Source organism: Perognathus longimembris, chromosome 2 (genome assembly GCF_023159225.1).
Source record: "Perognathus longimembris pacificus isolate PPM17 chromosome 2, ASM2315922v1, whole genome shotgun sequence".
Lineage (NCBI taxonomy): Eukaryota > Metazoa > Chordata > Mammalia > Rodentia > Heteromyidae > Perognathus > Perognathus longimembris.
The window spans coordinates 97757886-97773764 of NC_063162.1; positions in this window are offsets into that span (position 1 = coordinate 97757886).

The following is a 15879-nucleotide window of genomic DNA, read 5'->3' on the forward strand; positions in this document are numbered from 1 at the left end:
GGCAGTTTTGCAAACCAGTTCAGCTCCAGTGGAAGGGTGAATTGGGATGCCTTGGTACAGGGGACGAGCCAGTAGACAAGACGCAAGATGGGAACATGGAGACATGTGGCATGGCGTAAGGGTACCCCTCTAAATAGGGTCAGGTCAGTGGTTAGGGTCACAGGAAGCTCCCAGTCCTAAGCACTAGACTGACAGGCTCAGTAACCTATAGACCAAGTGCCCCTCCACCTCCAAGGATTCAGGAACACCCATCACCTAAGCTGGGACTTCCCTTTCTCTAGGATTTCAGGGATACCCATGAAGATAAGATGCCAGTTCCTACAATTCATCACATGGCCAAGATGGTACTGGCCAGACCTAACCTCCTTACTTTGCTGTTCTTCTTCATTCACCCTCACTTTTTTTTTCAAATTTTTATTATCAAACTGATGTACAGAGAGGTTATAGTTTCATATGTTAGGCACTGGACACATTTCTTGTACCGTTTGTTACCTTGTCCCTCATACTCTTCCTCACTTTTTAACCTTCTTTCCTCCTGCTGGTACACAGAAATTAATTTATTTAATCACGTTATTAAATAATTTATTAATCACAATATTTGGACCTTCACAAATGAAGGTCCAAAAACTCAAAAAAACCAGTGCAGCCATGCACCACAGGGTGACATTTGATCAATAGCCTACCATCTGTTATATATACCACAGGAGTCCCACAAAACTTTAAAGGGCCGGAAGATTCCTGTCTCCTGGTAATGTCAGTAGCTGCTGGAACATGGCAGAGCAAGGCACTATTCACATATGTGGTGATTGAGAAACTAAAAATTGTAACCACCATTTTGTAGATACTAACTGCTAATTTTGCTTCTGTAAACCACTTTGCGGCTAAGGACCTAGGTAACTCCATATTGTACTAAGACCCCATTTTGTACCTGATTGACCTTACTGTAAGCCCTAAAGAACATAAAATGCCCTGGGACAGGCAGTTATCAGAAAAACCATAAACACCCATAAGAGTGACCAGCAGAGAAGAAAAACAAGTTTTAGAGTTACCAGAACTCCCCCACCCAGGTGTGGTTTCCAGTATCTAAAACCCTGCAACAGTGCACTATCCCCCTCGCTACACCCCTATGGCTTAACCAATCAATTTTAAATGTGTGTTGATTTGTTAAAAGATGCTATGATGTATGCTAAGTCCCTGCCTTCCTCAAAGGATGTATAAAACAGCTGGAAGCCTTAGCCTCAGGGGCTCTTAGCAGCACCAGTTGCTGAGTGGGCGGAGGACCAAGCTTGAGCTTGCAATAATGACTCCTTTTGCTTTTGCGTTGGTGTGGGTCTCTGATGGTCCTTGTGGGAGTCCGGCATTTGAGCATAACAGTGATGCTAGTATCAACTCATATGAAAGTATAGCATATATGGCTCAGTACATAATCCTGGTTCATAATAATAAATGACTGTTACTGGCTTACATATTTACTTAACTCCCCTAATGTGGGTTATAGAAATCAGATTCTTCTCCAAGGAGGTCATCAAAACTAGAGTTCCTTTCCCCCAAGGCAAACTTAATAAGGTCAATCCTTCAATTCTGTCTGCAAGACTCACATTCTAGAGGAGTCTGCCCCCTGCCCAGTAGCAAGGAAAGCTACATAGAAAGGCCCCTAGGAATCTGAACAGATACCTCAGTTTGTTTCTATCAGCTCCCACCCTTTTGTCCAATCACCTATCTACATGGCTGTTCATTCTTCAGTGTAAGGATATGAACTTTTCCTTGGCACTGGGATCTTCATTTCTGAAGGTTCCAATATTATATGAAACTTTGATTAAATAAATGGGTTATATATTTTTCTTATCAGCTCTGTTTTTCATTATAGGGCTGTTAAATATAAGGTACAAAGAAAGACATCATCACATCATTTATCATTCACTAATGGTAAATTGCAGATGGCCTGACAGGCTGGGGGGATACAGTTTGCTGGCTCAGGCACAACAGTGGATCTGAAGCTGTTAAGTCTTAGACTGATATGCCCATGTTGCGAGGAGACCACTAAGAAGACCACCGAGAGCCAGACATTCCGAAATGCAAAAGCAAGGCTTTATTCAGGCGAGCTGCGACTCGGGCCTCATCCTACACTCCAACACAGCGGAGGTTAGGAGGAAGGCCATGAGCAGAGTTTCACATGGGTATTTAAAGGAAAAAAATCACAAAGGTAAACCAGGTGCAAGCAGGGTTGGGGTGCGAGGACAAATCTGATTGGCTCGGGGCTAGGGGTTCTCTAAAATTGGTCTGACGACATTCCAGGGTGGTCAATGTTATCTGGAATGTTCCAGAACCAGTTGGGCCATCTGGGAAATGGGTTTTTATGGCCGGTTGGTTTATTCTTAGCTTAACACAAACAACAAGATGGTTGCAGTTTCAAGATGGAGTCGTCCTAGTCTTTCATTTTCCCCTGGACTTATGGACATGAAGCACAATCCTGTGTTTTCAGGCCGTAATCTAAATTCCAATAGCTTTTACAGTGGGGCCATGACCTCACGACTCCAGTAAGAGCAATAATAGTGGCCAGGGGAGTTACAGTAGCTCGGGCTGGAGGCCGGGGAAGACATATAAATTCTGGTGCCCACTATTCTATCATCCCCAAGCTGCCGGGCCACCCATAGGTAGGGTTTATGGGTGTCTAGGCGCTCTCCCTAGCTACCAAAGCACCAACCATACATAGCAGGCCTAGCAAGGTAAAGTTAGCCAAGTCCATCTTTTGGTACATGGCCTCTGTTGTGGCTAATCCACCACTGGGGTGGAATGCCTTCTCTCACTGCAAATGAGTCCACCAGCTCCAGTCTCTTCGGGGGCATGGGTGAAGAGAATCCAGGTCACAGCCCTGTCCTCCCTGAGTGCGGTGGGAGTTGTCAGCAGCAGGACGTAGGGTCCCTTCCAAAGTGGTTCTCTTGGTGGACCTGTTATAGGGTTCTGATGGGGATAAAAGCTCATCACAAATGTGATTGCAAGTTAGGAATTATGGGTGGGGATCCCAAATCTGACTCTAAGGGTACACATGAGCAAATCCAGGCTTTACCTACAAAACCATCTCAGTGAGGGAATCAAGCAGTTAAAGATATAGAGATCTTTCTGGTTAACATTTAGATGACATCACACAAGTCTCTTAGCCCTGCAGATGCAGGTACAGATAGTTTCACACCAAAGCCCCAATTCTGACCCTATTTACCTATTTATATTATAGCCAATTTGATTATATACCAACTTTACTCATAAGCTCTAATCTTAAGACATACTGATATCATTTGCTACATACTAAAACTTTCTAGGGATTGTCATTCTTACTTTTAACATGCCCAAACCTTTTAATCTAAAGGAAACATTTTTGCTTCCCCAATTCTCTTTCTAAAGTCTTTTCTTATACAGTTTAAAATGTAACATATCCCCACTCACACCATCTTTTACTTCCTCACGCCAGCAGCAACTTACTGGAACATTCTGTGACACTTGACTTTTTAAATCCCTTTCTTATTCTCCAAGTAACTTTCCTCTTTACAGTTTCTGGGGCTTCTTTGCTGATAGAGTTTTAAACGGTCTACATTTTCTTTTCCTCTGGTTTGTAGAATCCGGTTTATCTCAACTACATCAAGGCAATTTACTGTGACTCTACCCACAGGCTGTTGGGGAAAACAAAGGTGGGGCAAGGGTCAGCCTGATGGGGGCTGCTGCTCCTAAAAAGCCAGACCAGAGCCAACTATCATGAGTTACTATTCTAGAGTGGATTTCTCCAGTTCCCAGTGCCTCTAAGTGCCTAAGGTTGGCCAGTGGCATCTGTAAGATCCACCCTCAGGAGGGCTCCATGAAGATGCCCCCATCCAGTTTAAATCTCTGTCCAGTTACCTTGGTACTTGGCACACCTGATGGCAGTTACCTCCCTCTCTTCTCTGAGGCCACACCCTAATCCATCTGGACACATTTTAATACGCTTGGACACACCTCCCACCCCAGGCATTGCCTGGAAGTGACTCTCCAGCCTGTAATACATGCTTTGAATTTAGTAGCAGGCCAGTCTGCTTGAAAATTTCTTACAATATCCAATTTTCTTAATAGAGCTAGTTAACTCCAGTCAACTCAGAATGTACCCCCAAAATTTTGGTTTCAGCAGATCCAAAGTACTTTCCAGCAGAAATCAGCTGCGTGTGATAAGAGTCCCATTTGTTTTACCAAGATAGGGCTACACAGGGTGAAGATGTAGATTCTTTTAGATGACTGTCAGACTGTTCTTGATAGCTTAACCTAAGTTAACCTAAGGCCTAACTTTAGTCAAATTTTCTTGTATTTTCCTGATTCCTTCTTAAGCACATTAGCTCTTGTAGGCTGGCACATCACTGAATGTCAAGACAGCTTTAGGCAATCAATGGCCCTTGGGTCATTTGCCAGGGCAATAAGTTTAAATCAGATATTTCTAAGAAGGCTAGGGTTTTTTTTTTTAACCAATATAGAAGGTTTGGCCTGTAACCATTTCTCACAAGTGCAGTTTCTGTACACTGTTACCTCTGTTTTCCATGCCTCTAGTTTATCTTGTCTCATCTTCCCAAAAACAACTCTGGTCCCTTGGTCCTAAAGGGGGGCTGATGGGCGAAGATCATCCATCTTCTGTAATTTCTTCAGGCTGACTCAGGGGCGTTGGCCTTACCTAGCCAGGAACCTATTGTTGTGCCAAGTTGCAAGACCACCCCCAAGAAGACCACCGAGATTCAGACACTCCGAAATGCAAAAGCAAGGCAAGGCTTTATTTAACGAGCTGCCAACTCGGGCCTCGTCCTACCCACTGACACAGCGGAGGTTAGGAGGGAGCCCCGAGCTGTGATTACACAGGGCTTATAAAGGCAAAGAACAAGGTTACAACAATCAGCTGTGCAAGCAAGATTAGAACACAGGTACAAATCTGATTGGCTCAGGGTTCGATTCTAAAATGGGGTTCACGTGGTGGGGCCTGACTTCAAAGCCTGGCACCTCACTATAACCTCAGTCTACTTTACCAAGGGGTTGCAGGATCAGATGTCCATTGGGAGCTTTACTCCAAACTGAAAATTACATTCAACATTTAACTTAACTATACAGACTTTTTGGGCTACCGCAGTGTAGCCTTTTAACATTCTAGTTTGTAAAAGCTTTTTCCTGGCTGGCTGGGGAACTGATCTCTGAAGACCTAAAAAAAATGCCTACATTACCTTTGCAGGCTTTTAAGATCTCAATAAGGACACAATCTCAGGTATACAAGCTTTCTTTCCTGAACAGATGTACCAGCTCAAAATTCACTGCTTGTTAGGGCTTTGAGCAGATGCAGGGGGTTGGGATTTTTAAACTATCACCTGTTTAACAAACTTAGCTTTACTACCCACTACCACAGATGACTGGCAAGTTCCTGTCCAGTTACAAAGTAGATAGACATGGGCAATAAAAGGCATGCTTGCGAACTATTCTTCTAGGACCTCCTGGCTCTGATTAACTTTTGAAAGGCCAAACAGGAGTGACTCTAGGATCTGACACGTTCTCTGTCATCCAAGCAGTGGCTTACTGCCTCTGGATGCGCAATCACTCTGTCCCAGGAATAACTTTTCCATGCTGGTATAAATGCACCTTTGGCATTTCTCTTGGTCCATCACTGGACTTGGACTCAGGGCCTCAGTGCTGTCCCTCAGCTCTCCAGCTCAAGACTAGCAGCATCAAAGCAACTCATGACTCTGTTCCCAGCACTTCTGCTGGCCAGCTGGACACGAAGACTCTCACAGGGATCTTTCTCTGCCCGGGCTGGCTTCGAACCGCAGATTTCAGATCAATGAGTCTTACAAGAGGCCACTTTACTCCAACTAAAAGCAACAAGGTGGTCCACACAGAAATAGTTTTTAAGCATGCTCTTACCTGGAACTTATTAAGAGCCAATGTTACATCTTAACAAACTTGTAGGGGTCATCTGTCCTTCTCTGTGGGCCTGCTGAAAATTGTTACAAAAAACCTACAGAGAAACTGGAATGGCAATTAAACATTTTGGTAGCTGTAATTCTCCTTTTCTCACTTTGCAATAATCATTTAGGACAATTTTACTTCCAAATTTCTTATCTAGAAATGCATTCTTGATTTGCAAGGCCTTTTACTAACCTCTGTTTAGCACTAACACTTTAGCTCTTATCTGCATTGGAAAAACGCTGAAGCTTACAGGCTTTCTGAAACCGGTACCGCCCTTTGCCTTCGGGCTGCCTATTTTAAAAGAACCTTTTTTCTTTTTTTTTTCTCCAGTCCCAGTTACCACATGGCATGAAGACCTTTGGACTCAAATGACAATTTTTCCTTAATGCAAGAATTACAATTACAAAATTAGAAATACTTATCCATTCAGCTTTCCAATAAATTAGTGAGAAATGTTAGCCCATTTTGCCATTTCTTCCTACATACATAGAGTTAATGAAAGTTTACTCCTGTCCCCATTAGTTTAATATATGTCCTTTAAAATCCAAATTACAAAAATAGCACAAGAATCAAATCACATCAGGTAAATAAACTTTTTAATCATTTAAAAAACTTTTCCAATTCTTAGTACCTCAAGGGGCAATTTAAAAAAGTCCAGCCAAATCATTCATTTTTACCACCAGGTTTCCAAGTTCACCTGAAAACAAAAGAGACAAAAGAGAATCCTCCATTGGCCTGCCCTACTGAACAGCCTATCTCCATCCTTCTCCTCAGAGCTTGATGAACTGTCTTGGTGCTGGCTTGTCCTCTTCCACCATGAATGGACACCCCATTATGGCTGTCCCACCATGTGGATTCCCTCCAGGGCCTGTGCCACCACGTGGGCTGGCTAAGCTGCACCTTTGCCAGATCATCCCTTACTCCTGTGGATAGGCACACAGGCCCATCCTAGGTCTTTTTTTTTTTTTTTTTTTTTTTTTTTTGTCCTTTCCTATTTGTCTCTGACTGAGAAACCCAAGCAGTTTTTTCCTTTTTGAACAGTGATAAACCTTTACTTCAAAATTTCTGACAACCCTGATTTTTTTAATTAAAGAAACAATTTTTTAACTCTAGTTCCTTTCTAAAACAATGTAATAATCCTTTAAAGCATTTGGTAACGCCCGAACTTGATGACCATTTGGATTTTAAACTTAAACTCACTCAATTTTACATCATGGTAACAGTCTTGAACATGTTCACACTCACACATGCACACACACACACACACATACATATTCAAAAGATCTTAAAGAGTGCAAAATAAACGTCAGCCGTACATTTTCCAGTGGCAGGAGGTATTTTTGTCAACTCCTGCAACACCCAAATTTTAAGACAAAGCTTTTAACGAAGGATTTTTAGCATTCTCCAGCCTCATTTTCCAGGGCTTGATAGTTTTAGCAAAACATTTTAGCACACCGAATAATTTTCTGCTGAAGAAGGCTGGGTGGGGGTCACCCAGAGTTCTTTTTGTGGACACTCACACTCTGATTGTGAGCTGTCGCCTGTACATCTTTCCAATGAGCTAAACATAAATCCAAGGGGGTAGAGGGAGTCTGCCCCATTTCGTCTGTCACAGTCAGGAGATACACAAAACGAAGAACAGTCCAGACCAGCCCTATAATAATACAAGCAATTTGTTTTTCCTTTTTCTGCAACACAATCTTTTCTAGTATCTGATTGGATTTACTTTTACATTCTTTCCTAATTCACCACCAGACCTAGTCTCCTCAGTACTCAATCTCGTCCTAGGCCCTTCTGCTTTCAATTTTACTTTTTCTTTTTCATCAAAGTCCAATTAACCGCATCAATCAGACTAGTCCATAAAATAACAATAGGTAAAACAATCCCAATAAAACAGCAAAGACAATACATACAGGAACTAAATACGCCATAAATAATCTACTAATTTATAAACTGATGGCGCCAACAAACACAGGATAAGGTAACAAAACAGGCTTTGCAGGTTTGACACAGAAGAGACTGTCAGACTCACAAATAACACAGAGGCAGCACTGCACGGTGGGGTCACTCCCTGCCACCTGCGGGTGGCTTGGGCTGACTGTTTAGGTCTGGGGGGTCCTTCCAGTGGGCTAGGGTCAAGTCTAGGGGGCTAGATGGTACATTACCCATGGCTTTGGTCAGGTGTTCAATCCAGACAGCTACAAAAAACACAACAATTACAACAACAGAAAAAGTACCAAATACACAGGCCTGAGAAAAAGACAAGTTACAAGTTACTAGTACAAGTTGGAGATCTCCCAAGTCGGCCCCCAACCTCCTGCGAGGGTGCAGAAGGAGTGGACCCATGTTCAAGTCGCCCCCAACCTCCTGCGAGGGTGTAGAAGGAGTGGACCCAAGTTCAAGTTGGCCCCCAACCTCCTGCGAGGGTGCAGAAGGAGTGGACCCAAGTTCAAGGTGGGCGGGTTCAGCCTCGGTGAGGAGACCCTCCCGGTCAGTGCCAGCTAGAAACCAGACTGATTTGCACCCTACAAGTATCAAGGCGGGATTCCAGGGGTCCCCCTTCAAGGGTTGTCTTATGAGCACCTCTGCTCTGACAATCCCTAAAAAATAGAAAAAGCTAGAACGGCTGTCTTCAAGAGAAAATGAAGGTAAAACACATACACAGAGACAAAGGACAGTACAAGACAAATTAACAGCGCTGTTTCTCACCTTCGGGGTCTGGGGTCTCGGGGGTTTCTGGGCATCCCGGACGAGCCCCCAAATATTATGCCCATGTCGCGAGGAGACCACCAAGAAGACCACCGAGAGCCAGACATTCCGAAAAGCAAAAGCAAGGCTTTATTCAGGCGAGCTGCAACTCGGGCCTCGTCCTACACTCCGACACAGCGGAGGTTAGGAGGAAGGCCATGAGTAGAGTTTCACATGGGTATTTAAAGGAAAAAATCACAAAGTTACATAAACCAGGTGCAAGCAGGGTTGGGGTGCGAGGACAAATCTGATTGGCTCGGGGCTAAGGGTTCTCTAAAATTGGTCTGACGACATTCCAGGGTGGTCAACGTATCTGGAACATTCCCGAACCTGTTGGTCCATCCGGGAAATGTGCTTTTATGGCCGGTTGGTTTATTCTTAGCTTAACACAAACAACAAGATGGTTGCAGTTTCAAGATGGAGTCGTCCTAGTCTTTCAAGACCATGTAGTGCCTCTCTGCTAAGGAGTTTGCACTTGTAAAGGGCAAAATGATCAGTCAATTAAGGAGATGATTCTGTTTGGACTATTTCAATAGGGTGAACATTTACTAATGGAGATTTTTCTTATGTAGAAAACAAGGTTTTATTTTTTATTTGTTGTAAAGGTGATGCACGGAGAGGTTATAGTTACATAAATCTGGAAATGAGCATAATTCTTGTCAAACATTATTACTCCTTTCTTTATTTTCTCCCATTATTCCTCCCCTACAATCCCTCCCCCCTACCCCCAACAAAGTGAGTAACCAAGAAATAGTGATCGTCTACTCAGGGTCCTACCTGAAAAAAAACAAAAAGCAGAAAAAAAATTACACAAGTGAGAATGATTCCTCTAACATTGCTGCTTCTTTTGTTACAGAGTTCCCAGTTCAACATTCTGAAAGGTTATTGCTGGTGTTTTTTTTTTCCTATTTATATCAAAGAAGTTAGTCAAGATACTGAAGGTATTCAGATACTCAGATATGAACCCTGATCACAGGAGCACTGAAGAGTAATGAAACAAGCAAACTACTACCATTTGCTCCCCTGTAAAGAATTTGTCTCTGACCCCTCACAGGCCTCTTCCCTACATTTTGTCTTCCCGTATCTTCCTGGGATCTCTGCATCCCAGGCTCACTGTCTGCCTGAGTTTGATGACAAGGGAGGTGTCCATCTAGTTCCTATCATTTTTCCCGAGTCTTGAACATGCCTGTGACTATTAACTCCCAACAAGATTAACATGAATCTTTGGCTATATTCTTGAAGAACCATATCTCTTTGTTCCCCTCTTGCCAATTCCTTAGATGTCACACCAGGCCACAGCCCTGGTGCCCTATTGGGAATGCCTGCAATGAACAGCTTTTCTGAATAAGGAATATCATTGGTAACCCTGCCTTTCTGTAGCAACCCAATGTTCTCTCTACATAGTCAGGTGGTTATATCACTGCTTAGGCAAGGACTGGTTTCTGTGATTCCAACTCTCTCAGGTTGGTTGCGAAGGAGAAACAGTAAACTTAGTCTCAGTGAGCTGTGCATTCTCAGGCAGTCAAACTCTCAACCACCACTTCCTAGTCACCCCTTCCTAGACTCTAATTCAGGGTTTGCAAACATTGGCTTCAATGGAGTAGTTAGAATAATAATTCTTCTTAACCCAATAGCCTTGAAATGAGGTAAATAAATTTCTCATTGTACCAGAAGATGTGCAAGGGGGAAAATAGGACTACAAATTACACAGTTATGAAATGATGAGATCAGACAAACAAACCCCATTCAGATGTTCTGCATTGGAAGCACACAAAACGAATAAAATGCAAAACATAACTGATATAGCTGAAGTAATCCAAGAAAGGTAATATGGGGCTTGGACTAGGCATTCACGATCTTGGTACAGAAAGAACTCCAGGTAAATCCAATTACCATCATTTGTGGCTGGGATAAGTTTTCTGGTTGAAAACTCAGAGAAAACTCAGGCTCCGTGATACACTAGGGCTTTTCCCAGACAGTTATCAAATAAAGAGCAGATTTTAATCTCTATAACAAATGACTTTAATCTAGTTGGTTATGTTTGTTCCATTATTATGAATTTAAACAAAATTAAACTGAGCCAGGAAACTTAATAATACCTTGAATTTATAGACCACTCTACTTAAGATAACTCCCTTTTTCTTTGGTCCTCACAAACTCAATTTACTTCTGTCTGATGTAATTTTCAAAGTACAGCACAAGATTTACCAATTACTTTCTCCTCCTTTCCCAGTAAATTTTAGGAGCATTTTCCCTCACAGTAATCTTTTGCAATTACATAGTAATTTCCATATAAGTCCTTCAAGTGTTTTGCAAACATTAATTAAACTTTGCAGTACCCCAGCAAGAGAGAGGACTAGCTTTATACACAGGAATCCTCCTCATGCTGAGTTGGTGGTTGGAATGACATTTGTTCCTGTCACTCAGAATCAGCACAGAGAGCTTTAACCTGTGGGCGGAGAGGATGTGCTGATTCTGCCAGAATTACAAATGACACCACAATGCTTCTGCTTGCTTGAAGGAAGATAGGGTGACTTTCCCTATCAATTAAGCTGCTCTCTTACAGAATATGAAAAGGTATTTTCATCTTTAAATTACTGATTGGAGCTTTATTATAGGCAATATTTTGAAGTCAATTCAAATTCAATGTGCTATCTATCCTATTCATAAATATTATTTTAATAACAGCTTTAAATTTCATGTCACTAGCCAGTTGAAAATGGGAAATGATCATACAGCACACAGTTAAAGAGGTATTTATTTCTTGACATGGGTAGATCTCATCCTATCTTTTTTTTATTTTCTTGGTGTTGTCCTGGAGTGCTGTCCCTGAGCTTTTTAAAAAGATTTTTTTATCAAACTTTTTTCTTTATTGAAAAGTGTGGTACAGAGGGGTTACAGATTCATATGTAAGGCAGTGAGTACATTTCTTGCTCAACTTGTTACCTCTTCCCTCATTTTTCCCCCACTTACCCCCTCCCCATTTTCTTCTCCCCCCCTTCCCATGAGTTGCACAGTTGGTTTACACCAAATGGTTTTATAAGTATTGCTTTTGGAATCATTTGTCTTTTTACCCTTTGTCTTTCGATTTTGATATTCCCTTTCCCTTCACTAGTTCTAATAAACATATATACAGTATCCAGTGTACTCAGATGAGATACAGTGATAGCGGGGGTACAACCACAGGAAGGGAATACAAGAGAAACAAAAAAACTCTTCTCATCCTATCTTCTATGTGTGGAAATAAAACTTCAGTGTAACGACCACAGGAAAATAGAGAAATGAAGAAAAGAAGAAACTAGCTGATTGACTCTGCCACTGAACTCCAGCCCAAGAGATATGAATGGAGAGAGAAAGTTATTTAGCAAATAGTTATCTTCTCTGTTATGCTGGGTTAAAATGTATGTGGGATTTTTTGTTGTTGTTATGTGTGACAGTCCTGCGGCTTGAGCTCAGGGCTTGGGCACTGTCCCTGAGCTTCTTTTGCTGAAGGCTAGCATACTACCACTTGCTATGGGAGTTTTAAACAACTTTCTTTAAAACATTGTCTTATAAATTATTAGAGTAGGCTGCCTGTTTCTGGGCATAGTGACAGCAAAGATGGGGTAGTCAGGATATAGCACTGTTCTGACAGCTAAATCCAACAGCTCCAGCCTTACTCCTGTCTTTGAAGCTCCAGTGATAGAAACTGCCAGCTCCCTATAATTCATTCTTTGTTGTCAACTGTGACAGCACCTCCCACCCACTGGAGGAGCTATTTAAAAACACTATTACAGCTGGGTGCCTGTGGCTCTTGCCTGTAGTCCTAATTATTCAGGAGGCTGAAATCTGAGGATTGAGGTTTGAAGTCAGACCAGACAGTAAAGTCCATGAGACTCTTATCTCCAATTAACCACCCAAAACACCAGAAGTGGAAGTATGGTTCAAGTGGTAGAGCACTATCCTTGAATGAAAAAACTGAGGAACAGAGGCCAGACTCTGAGTTCAAACTCAAATACTGGCACACACACATTCACACACACACACACACACACATTCACACACACACACACACACACACACACTTTCTACCAAAATTCAGGGGCCTGGTAGCATGTCCCAGTAGCTTTTGAATCTAAAGTAGAAGGATTGATTGAACCCGGGGTTTGAACCCACCCCCCAACAATAAACCAAGACAGACAAGACAGCTTGCATGCATAAACAAATATCCCTGAGGGCTAGACTCTTGTGAGCATTTAAAGTGTTCCTGGATATTGTTAGCCCAGTCCTGATGAATATCTCTCTGGGAGTTGCTATGAAGCTTCCCAGGAGTCAAATGTGGTATCCAGCCTTTCTTGCAGGAGAATGCCTATGGTGATATGACCCCAAATTCTAAGGAAAAACCTCTGCACAAATGCAGAAAGTACTTACACACGTCATTTTGTCTTTTCTTTTTTGTCACAGAGTGAGACTTGAACTCAGTATCTGATACTTTTACTCGTTGGCCGATGTTCTACCACCTGAGCCATGCCTCCAATCCCCCATTTTAGCTTTTTTTTTGGCCAGTCCTGGGCCTTGGACTCAGGGCCTAAGCACTGTCCCTGGCTTCTTCCCGCTCAAGGCTAGCACTCTGCCACCTGAGCCACAGCGCCCCTTCTGGCCATTTTCCAAGTATGTGGTGCTGGGGAATCGAACCGAGAGCTTCATGTGTAGGAAGCAAGCACTCTTGCCACTAGGCCATATTCCCAGCCCCCATTTTAGCTTTTATCGTTTCCACTTTTGTCATATTGTAAAGACTGCTGTTGGCTTGAAACATTGGCTAGAGATAGGGAGAATCTGCTGGCTGAACTTGTTTTCATCTTCCAGGTAATAGGCATTCCTGCTGGGGTATTGTCCTTGGCATTAATGCCCATCTTGTATTTTGCTGGCCACTTCCATGATGATATTCTAGACTTGGTTCCCAGGAGTATATGTTGAGTCAAAGAAGTATAGCAGAGGAGAATGAACTTAGCTCTGAAAAGCAGAAGGCAGATGGTGCACTAATATATAGGCCAGTGGATCAAGAAATAGGTACTTGCAGAAGTACTGCAAAAATAGCATCAGCTGGGACTAGCCCAAAGCTGTTACCGAGGTTGGCATTCAGTGAAGAAAAACATTTCATTTTTCATTCCTGTTCCCTAGATAAATCTTTTGATAAAACCAATTTTTCTACGTGGATCTAAATTGTGTGGAATGGAGGTGACCAAAATGTGAAACTATACTCTTGATGGCTATAAGAACCGGATTGAACACATGTTGAATTGAATCCACAGAACTGGATTGAATACATGTTGAATCCCAAGAAAGCCATTTCCTTTTCTGTTTTATTAAAATCCTCATGATGATACCAAGATAAAAATCTCAGTTTGGTCCTAGTCTTAAGCACCTTTTTTTGGCATTTGAAAATACTTCTTTTTAATAAAGAACTTAGGGAACAATAACCAGCAAGAATTTACAAACAGCTTAGTTTTCATTTGTATTTATTTATGTGGTATCTTTTATTCATGGAAAGTAATAATGTTTTTCAATTCATAGTAGTGATTTAAGGCTTCTTTATAAATTACATTTGTTTAAGAAAATGTGAAGTTGATTTAAAGAGACAATAAAAAAGGAGCTACATATATATAACAAACAATCTGAAGGGGATATATGACTTTAGCTTAAAAATTATTCTACCTGTTACAGAAATGAGCAAGTTTTTCAAAACATCTCATTATCAACTTGGCATTAAGGCAAATGTCAGAATTTTTTAAATAAATGGTTAAGTAATATTTCCTTTTATTTTAGGCACTGGTATCTCACTGTATTGTCTAGGTGGAACCTTATTTCATTTCTTAAGACATTCTTTTGCCTCAGCCTCACACATAGCTGGGATTATAGGTACATGTCATGATACTAACTTGTAGTCGGCTTGCCTGTCTAGACTGATACTTCATAGTGCTGGAGTTTGAACCCAAGGTCTAGACTATGCTCTGCAACTGAGCTACATACATCCAACCCCAGAGTAACTTTGATCTATTATCTATTTATAAGTTTGTCAACTGCTTCTTTTTCTTTTTTTCTTTTCTTGTTGGTCATGGGGCTTGAATATAGGGCCTGGGTGCTGTCCCTGAGCTCTTTTGCTCAAGGTTAGCACTCTACCACTTTGAGTCACAGAGCCACTTCTGGTTTTCTGGTGGTTAATTGGAGATAAGTCTTACAGATTTTTCTTCCCCGGGCTGGCTTTGAATCTTGATCCTCAGATCTCAACCTCCTAAATAGCTAGGATTACAGAAGAGAGCCATCAGCATCTGGCTCCTAATTGTTTTTTCAGATAGAAACCCTTGAGAATGTCAAATTTAACCACTCATGTTGTTATTTATCACTATTTCCATTTATTTTTAGTATTCACACTGAAACTAGGATGTGGTGTTTTTTTTTTTTACAGTTTAAAGTAGATATCGTAAAGATAAATGGTTAAAGTTAAATAAGTTGGTAGAACTTTCTCTACTTCATGCTATGTGGACATTTGCAATGTGAGCCACTTTGTCTTCATTTGATCAAAATGTTCTTTATTTATATCATGATTTTGGGTAGTGAATTTTTGGCTGACCTACTTACTTGGTTGTTTTTCTTCAGAAAGTGAGATTGGTTGATCATACCATAAATTTGTAGCACATGATTTTACTGTGGAGAGGAGCTAAATTCCAAATAATCTTTGCATGCTCCCATGCAAAACAAGTGAAATATAGTAAGTACCTTCAGAAAATTTAATAAAGAGAGAGAAATTGCAAATGCAAATAATCTTTCTACTTCAATGACATTATTCCTACACTGTGGACATACTTTATTCTCTCTCATTCTGTGTGTGTGTGTGTGTGTGTGTGTGTGTGTGTGTGTGTGTGTGTATGTGTGCACTTTCTGGTACTTATCATTTTCATTCTCCATCTGAGTACAATGCTTTTCCTAACAATGAGTTTCATTCATTCTATTCCTTTATCACTAACTACTTCAGGGAATATTTTTATATACCAATTCCCTCAATTATCTAATTTTTTTTGCCAGTCCTAGGGCTTAAACTCAGGACTTAGGCACTGTCCATGAGTTTCTTTTGCTCAAGGCTGGCATGCTGCCACTTGAGCCACAGTGCCACTTCCAGCTTTTTCTGCTTATGTG